This window comes from Spermophilus citellus (assembly GCF_964194105.1).
Source record: "Spermophilus citellus genome assembly, chromosome: 6".
Taxonomy (NCBI): Eukaryota; Metazoa; Chordata; class Mammalia; order Rodentia; family Sciuridae; genus Spermophilus; species Spermophilus citellus.
In genome coordinates, this window is record NC_138187.1 from 147,687,122 (window position 1) to 147,696,605 (window position 9,484).

Sequence of the window (9,484 nt, forward strand, 5' to 3'; positions counted from 1 at the left end):
GAGCAACCATCACTACAATAAATGTTAAAGTATACAAACAGGTGTAACTTCTGACATCAAAACCATACAATGTGTTCAGGGGGGGTGAGGTATGGACAAAAATATAGTGTTCTTGCATGTGATTAAAGTGAAGTTCTTTTTTTTTTTAAAGAGAGAGTGAGGGGGAGAGAGAGAGAGAGAGAGAGAGAGAGAGAGAGAGAGAGAGAGAATTTTTAATATTTATTTATTTTTTAGTTCTTGGCGGACACAACATCTTTGTTGGTATGTGGTGCTGAGGATCGAACCCGGGCCGCACGCATGCCAGGCGAGCGCGCTACCGCTTGAGCCACATCCCCAGCCCTAAAGTGAAGTTCTTACAAGCTTAAAATAGCCTGTGTAAGTATGTTTTATGTAATTGTTGTGTTACCCATAAAGTAAAACCGTACAATAGTTTCAAAAACCTGGAAGGAAAGAATTCAAAACATACTACTCTCATCAAGCTACAAAAGAGGACACCAAGAGAAGAAGGCAAAAACAAATGATCTACAAAACAACCAGAAAACAAAGTTAGAATGGTAGCAGCAAGTCCTCACCAATTAATAATTACCTTGAATGTAAGAGGATTAAATTCTACAATCACAAACATAGAGTGGCTTAATGGATAAGAAAAGGGACACAACTGTATGCCTTATACAAGACACTTCACATTTAAGAGTACATATAGATTGAAAGTAAAGGAATGAAAATAGGTATTCCATACCAATGAAAACTAAAGGATACAGGGAGTATTCATATCGTATAAAATAGACTGTCAAAAAGATGAAGAACGTTATTTATGGTTAAGGGGTCAATTCATCAAGAGGATATAACAATTGTAAGCATACACCCACCTAAGATCTGAGCACCTAAGTATATATGCAATTATTGAATGACCAGAATGGAGAGATAAACTGTAATAATGTAACAGTAGAGAATATCAAGATCCCACTCTCAATAATGAATGTGTTATCTGGACAGAAAACAAATAAGGAGAAAATTGGACTTGAATTCCTTTGCAGCTCAAGTAGGTCTGACTGCCACGTGCCAAAAATTACATCCAAAGCAACAGAATTCACTTTATTCTCAAGTACACTAAAAACATTCTCTAGGATAGATCATATTTTAGGTCACAAAACAAATATTAAGAGGATTTAAAATATAACAGTTATCTTTTAAAAAGAAAATGACATGAGGCTAGATATCAATAACAAGAAAAATCATTGAAAATTCACAAATATGTGGAAATAAAACATTCTCAGAAATAATTATGAGTTAGAGAAATTTAAAAAAATAACTTTGGCATGTTACCTTTTTTTTGTGTGTGTGTCTCAACTTATGTTGTATAGCAAAAGTGGTTCTAAGAGGGAAAATCATGGGCTGGGGATGTGGCTCAAGCGGTAGCGCACTCGCCTGGCATGCGTACGGCCCGGGTTCGATCCTCAGCACCACATACCAACAAAGATGTTGTGTCTGCCGAAAACTAAAAAATAAATAAATATTAAATCTCTCTCTCTCTCTCTCTCATAGTTCAGGACATCTGTTATTAAAAAAGTAAATAAATAAAATTTTAAAAAAAGAGGGAAAATCATGGCAAAATATGCCTGTATTTTTTTAAAGAGCTCAAAATCTTATATTTCACCTCAAGAAACTAGGGGGAAAAAAGACAGAGTCCAAACTTAGTATAAGGAAGGAGACAAATGCAGAGAAACATTTGATAAAATACAGTATCCCTTTATGTTCAAAACACTAGAAAAACTAGGGATATCAGGAACATACCTCACCATTGTAAAGGCTATCTATATTAAGCTCCAGACCAACATCATGCTAAATGGAGAAAAATTGAAAGCATTCCCTCTAAAAACTGGAACAAGACAGGAATCCTCTCTGTCACGACTTCTACTTAACTTATTTCTTGAAACTCTAGTGAGAGCAATCAGACAGATAAAAGAAGTTAAAGGGATATATAGGGAAAAAAGAACTCAAATTATGACTATTTGCAGACAATATGATTCTATACCTAGAAGACCCAAAACATTCCACAAGAAATCTCCTAGAACTAATAAGTGAATTCAGCAAAGTAGCTGGATATAAAATCAACACCCATAAATCAAAGGCATTTCTGTACATCAGTGACAAATCCTCTGAAACAGAAACTAAGAAAAACACCCATTTGAAATAGCCTCAATAAAATAAAATACTTGGGAATATACTTAACAAAAGAGGTGAAAGACTTTTACAATGAAAACTACAAAATGCTAAAGAAAGAAATTAAAGAAGACCTTAGAAGATGGAAAGACCTACTTTGTTCTTGCATAGGCAGAATTAATATTGTCAAAATAACCATACTATCAAAAGTGCGCTACATAGATTCAATGCAATCCCAATCAAAATCCCAATGACATTCCTCATAGAAATAGAAAAAGCAATCATGAAATTCATCTGGAAAAATAAGAGACCCAGAACAGCCAAAGCAATCCTTAGCAAGAAGACTGAAGCCGGTGGCATTACTATTCCAGTCCTTAAGTGTACTACAGAGCAATAGTAACAAAAACAGCATGGTATTGGCATCAAAAACAACCTGTAGACCAATGGTACAGAATAGAGGAAACAGAGACTAACCCACATACCTACAGTAAATTTTTATTAGACAAAGGTGCCAAAAATTACATTGGAGAAAAGATAGCCTCTTCAACAAATGGTGTGGGGAAAACTGGAAATCCATATGCAACAAAATGAAATTAAACCTCTTTCTCTCACCATGCACAAAACTCAACTCAAAGTGGATCAAGGAACTAGAAATAAACCAGAGACTTTGTGCCTAATGGAAGAAAAAGTAGGTCCAAATCTCCATGATGTCGGATTAGGTGCTAACTTCTTTAATAAAACTCCTATAGCACAAGAATTAATATCTAGAATCAATAAATGAGATGGGTTCAAACTATAGAGCTTCTTCCCAGAATAAGAAACAATCAGTGAGGTGAATAGAGAGCCTTTGGAATGGGAGCAAATCTTTACCACAAGCACATCAGAAAGAGCACTAATCTCTAGGATATATAAAGCACTCAAAAACCTTAACACTGAAAAAACAAGTAACCCAGCCAATAAATGGGGCAAGGAACTGAACAGACACGTCTCAGAAGAGGATATACAATCCATCAACAAACATATGAAAAAATGTTCAACATCTCTAGCAATTAGAGAAATGCAAATCAAAAGTACTCTAAGATTCCATCTCACCCCAGTCAGAATGGCAGCTATTAAGAATACAAACAACAATAAATGTTGGCAAGGATGTGGGAAGAAAGGCACACTCATACATTGCTGATGGGATTGCAAATTTATTCAGCCAATATGGAAAGCAGTATGGGAAATACTTGTAAAACTGGGAATGGAGCCACCATTTGACCCAGCTATCCCTCTCCTCAGTCTATACCCAAAGGACTTAAAAACAGCATACTACAGGGACACATCCACATCAATGTTTATAGCAGCACAGTTCACAATAGATAAATTGTGGAACCAACCCAGATGCCCTTAAAACCACTCTAAGATACCATCTCACTCCAGTAAGATTGGCAGCCATTATGAATTCAAACAATAACAAGTGCTGGTGAGGATGTGGGGAAAAGAGTACACTTGTACATTGCTGGTGGGACTGCAAATTGGTTCAGCCAATTTGTAAAGCAGTATAGAGATTCCTTGGAAAGCAGGGAATGAAACTACAATTTGACCCAGCTATTCCCCTTCTCGGACTATACCCAAATGACCTTAGAAGAGTATACAACAGGGACACAGCTACATCAATGTTTATAGCAGCACAATTCACAATAGGTAGACTGTGGAACCAACCAATAAGCCCTTTAATAGATGAATGGATAAAAGAAAATGTGGCATTTACACACAATGGAATATTACTCAGCACTAAAAAATAACAAAACCATGGCATTTGCAGGGAAATGGATGGCATTAGAGCAGGTTATGCTAAGTGAAGCTAGCTAATCCCTAAAAAACAAATGCAGAATGTCTTCTTTGATATAAGGGAGGCAACTCAAAACAGAGCAGGGAGGAAGAGCATGAGAAGAAGATTACCATTAAATAGGGAGGAGGGGAGCATGGGAATGATAGAGGGAGAGGGAATTGCACAGAAGATGGTAGGAGAAACTCATTGTTATTCAAAATTACATATAAGATGGTGTAAGCAGGAAGAAAAAAAAGAGAGAGAGAAATGTGTCACAGTAGATTGGGTAGAAAGAGGTGATGAGATCATAGGGGAGGGGAGGGGGGATAGAAAGATTAGCAGAATACAATAGACACTAGTATGGCCCTATGTATAAACGTGGCTGTATAATCAATGTGATCCTGCAATCTGTACACGTGGAAAAATGAGATTATGTACCCCATTTGAATCAAATGTATGGCATGTCAAGATCATTGTAATGTTTTGAGCAACTAATAAAAAAATTTTAAAAAAAGAAAAGTCAAGAGATGGTGCTATGTGATTTCAATTTTAAACCATCATCTTGATATGTTTAGGTATTTAACTTATGGAACAATCAGGCAATCTTTATATTTAACATTAAATACCTGAATATTATAAATCACCTTAGATGAACATTTATGGGGGAATTTCAGTGAAACTTCTGAACAACTTGTCACTTTTATTGAAATACTTTATAAAAATGATATGCTAAGTAATCCTAAAGCATAATTTAGGGACACAAAAACAACTGTCAAGAAATAGGCAGAGATTACGTTTCATCAATCTTTGCAGACTTAAAGTAATAAGTATTAAATTAATAAACACAGCTTAATTGAAGCTCTATGTGTAACATATTTTTTATTAGACTTGCTATTAATGGATCTTTAAAAGCTACCACAACTTGAAGTCTGGGTTGTTAAATGTACATAATGAACCACTGTTGCCACACACACACAAAAAGAACAAAAACTATTTTAATAGCCCTTTGTTTCCATGGGCCTCTTCCTGTTGTACAGAGTGAATACACAGAGGACTCCCTCCTTCCTCCCCAGGGTATATACATGGTTGGCAAGATATCATGTTGAAGGCTGCTGAAATAACTAAAGCAAAATCCTGAAAAAAGTAAAAGTACAGTAGCTAAAACTGGAAATGATAAAAGAATTTTCATTGTTTTCAAAGATACTGTTTTCAAATCTGTGCTTCTTTTGTTTTTTATCTGAATGTCACTGTAACATACATGCTGAGAGCCATAGCCAAGTAGGAATGATGCATGGCATTTTTGGGTTAAAAGGTGAACCTGCTCAGGGATTAGGGTGGCTCCGGCTTTAGGGTGGATCCTGCTGGGAATAGGGTGGCTCCAGGATTAGGGCATATCCTGCTGCCTCAGGTGCCCGCTCTTTGGAGTTCCATTGAGTTCTCAAGGGGTTCTGAGAGAATTGGTACGCAGAGCCCAGTGGAGGGAGTGTATTCCAAGGTATTGTGTGTAGAGTGTTGGTGAGAGTTCAGGAATAAAGAGTTGCTGTTTGAATCTACAAGGCTTTGGTGGTGGCTCAGTTATTTTGTGCCCAGCCAGACTGCGGCACATACAGTCATGTGCCACCTAACATTTCGGTAAACCACAGACCACATATATAATAGCATGTACCACACAGTCCAGCACACAGTAGGCTATACCATGTAAGTTCCAAAATTGTGCACAATGAAGAAACCACCTAAGATACTTTTCTCAGAGGTATCCCTGTTGTTAAGTGCATGACTGTATATTTAAGAATGCTCCAGTTTATGGTGGTAAAAACTTAGCCTGGAAATGTCTCCCAAACCCTTCACATTCCCTTCTTTGCTTTTATTTTATCCTTTTTTCTTCTCTTTTCTAGTTTTGTTCTTTCTCCTATCAGTATGGTCCCCTTTCTCTTGGTTCCCATTCATTTGTCTCTCCAGAGAATGCCAAGGCTGATCACTGGCTGTGGATATAGATGCTCTTCCTGATTGTGAACTTCATTCTGTGTCTTTTTTCACTGGATAGTAAAATAAATTAAAGATAAAAAATATGGTGAATCACAGCCACAAAAATAAGCTAAAATGTTTGAGAACTTTACTTTTCCACATTTTCTACAGCAGAATGGTCCTGCTCTTGACTTGGATGGCAACATTCTTTAATGTTGAGTAGAATTGGAAGGAAATATGTGATGTGGATGAGTCCCATGCACACATATCTGCTACGTAAAGAGGATGCACCAATAGCAAGACCGAAAAATCTTCCTGGCTAGATAGCTAGATGCTTCTGTATGCACAGTAACATTCTGGTTGCTACACAACATGTATGAGGAGAGGACTTCAACCCTCCTTGCAGAGCACAGACCTCTCAGGGTCTTTGCACTATACTGGCAAGATGACATGAAAGAAAACAAGCAAGTTTCCTTCCCTAAGTGCTTCCTTTCTTCTTGGTTAAGGAAGTGTAGGCACGTCCTGGTCCCTCATTCATTTGGTAAACCATAGCACTCACTATAAGCACACCACTGTTAGCACAGGACTTCTTCCCTCGAGGTTCCATATAGGTCCACTTATGATTTCTGAACACCAAGGAGTGTGTTTTTGGTTTATAACAACAACGGATCCTCAAGGGCTCTATAACGTTTCTTTATATTCTTAATGCCAACATCATTTGTACATGCTACTATCTGTACTACAGGTTATAATTCTCAAAAATTTTGCATGACTATCTGCATAAGAGCAGCTTAAGAGCATGAAAATCAATAACCCTCACTTCTTCATATTTTGCAGATAAAAGTTATAGTGGTAACAATGTTCTTCCCTTTAGTCCAAACTTTAAACCTATGAAAAAAGGCAGTTCAAACATTTTACATTTGAAAGAATGGAAAATAACTGAATTAGGCTTCTAATTTATCTTTTAAGTAAGAAGCACACTGGGGAATGATATTGCCCAAATTATAGTGTTATGTTGTATGTATATGTAGAAATATGTAGTAATGAAACCCACCATTATATATATATAATTATAATGCACCAATAAAGATAAATATGTAAAAAGAATAAATTTCAGATATCAACAGTCACTCTTCGCAATCTTTTCTGATATTGGCTGCCTAAGCCTGTTTTCTAAATACATTAAGAACTATGGCATCTTCATTACTTCTTGAATTTCAAGGTAATTTCTTTGCAGCATCAACAAATAAGGCACAGATCACTTTGAGTTTCTAATAACACAGAATCAAATAGGACAGTGAGGACTTTGTCTCAAAGTTCTGCAAAGAACTGACCTTACTATCTTATCACATGAAATTTAGTCTTGCCTCTCAACTAGCCAGGAGCACTTGAGTTACCAAAACAAAGTATTAAGGGAATCAAACTAGCTAATATAGATCCAATATCTTTGTTTTCTGCTATTAAACCCTCACAAATCGCAGGAAAGTTTATCAGATGATGGCACAGTCATGGACAAGTAGTACAATTTTGTTTTGAAAAAGGTGCCAGCTACTTTACAATAACATAAAAAACAAAGGTTCACTATTCTTTTGCTTGACACATTTGGTTAAAAACATGAGCCAGCGTCTGGGGATATAGTTCAGTTGGTAGAGTGCTTGCCTTGCATGCAAAAAGCCCTGAGTTCAATCCCCAGCACACACACACACACAAACATGAGCCAACATATTTTCTATCCCAGTAGGTCATGCCCTGTGTATAGCCCAAGGAGCACCCCTCCCCCAAGAAAATACAACTACAGCTTAAGCAGGGTTGCAGCATCCTGCCTAGTACCATTGAGCAAGGTTGTGTACTATATGCCCACAGACCACTACTTCAACCCTAGTTGGATGTGACCCCAATTCAAAATAATTAACCAAATCACTATAAAGCAATTCTTAAAAGCTGAAAAACTAAAGCCAATGGCTTTATTCAAGACAGCTAAATGTATGCCAGTCAATGTTCTGAAATTCCTGCAAGGAAACCACCTTTTGCTTATACTCCCAAAGCTCCTTGTACATTATATATGCTTCTAACACAGAAATTATTTGATAGAGAAAAATAAGAATCTCTCACTTATGTAAAACTGCTCTGGTTTTTAAAAGCTCAAACAAATTGGTCACATGTGTTTATATTTTATATATTTTTATATTATATTTATATATTTTAAGGCCACTATTAAGCTAGTCAGATTCTAAGTTTCAAAACCAACCTTTGTACATTTAATACTAGCTTTATAATGAGGCCTATAAAATATTCTTATTCCCTTAGATGGAAAAAATATTCATGTAAAAAAGGTTTGAACTAAGGAAAGTACCAGTAATATATCAGCAGAAAATGACTTGATCTGTTCTGTTCACACATTAAGTTACAATGCAAGAACTAATCAAATTAACATTTAGATAATTTACTATTGTAAATGCTATGTAAATTTTTGTTTTACACTTTAATTTTGTTCATGTTTACAGATTATTTGCCTTCTTTGCAGATATTCTGATCAAAGAAAGATGATTATTCCTTCCAAACTAGTAGAAATGTCTATTTTTGACAATATTTCTACCTGTTTCAACCTGCTCTGTGCACTGAACTCTTAGCTACTTTCCCATGTAATAACCTATAAAGACAGATATTTTCAAGTTTCTTTTTTTAAAAGAAAGGTAAAGGATAAAGCTGATTATTTCTCTTTCATGTTGTGCAGTCATTCTGCAATTAAGACATAGATAATTATCATAAACAAAAGAAATACAAAATTACAATGATGAGTAGATGACCATATACACAAAAGCTGAAAATAGAAAAATCTGTCCTTTTTGGCTCCCTATTTATAAAGGACTACCCTTCAAATTTTAAAACCATAATGGTAAAAACAGATTCTTTAGTAATTTAGTATTTTCATTGGAAAAGCAAAAACCAAATGTCAAAACTCTACGCAGGATGACTCACAGTCCTTACAAGTTACCATTTTAAAATGACACTTAAAGTGGCTTAAATAAATAAGAGATTAATACTTATTAATTTCATTTCACTAAACTTCACAAATCTCCTGACCACCACCAACTTCGATTGATTAATGATAGGTAAATAACGATGTAACAAAAATTGATGAGCATGGCCTCCCAGGTATGCAAAGTTCTATATAGAAATTGAGCATGTTGGGTACATAAATATTGTTTTTTATTTCTTATTTTAACAGGTTATTTGGACTTTGGAAAAGGAAAAAAGATGTAGGAAATGAACATCCACTGATACAGATGGTGTCAAATAACAGGATCTGCTGTTCTGGCTTCTGACATTTAACACAGAACATTGAACTCTTGGCAAGGGAAACAGGTTTTTCTGAACAACAAATGTAATAATAATAATAAGATGATGAAGATGAAGACAAGAAGCAACAAGCATGAAACATGAAAACGTGAGAACCTTTTATACTAATATCATAGGATGGGAATAATAATTAATATGAGGAAGAACCAAGTGTATGACCATGAATGGAGATGAGCAGGAAAA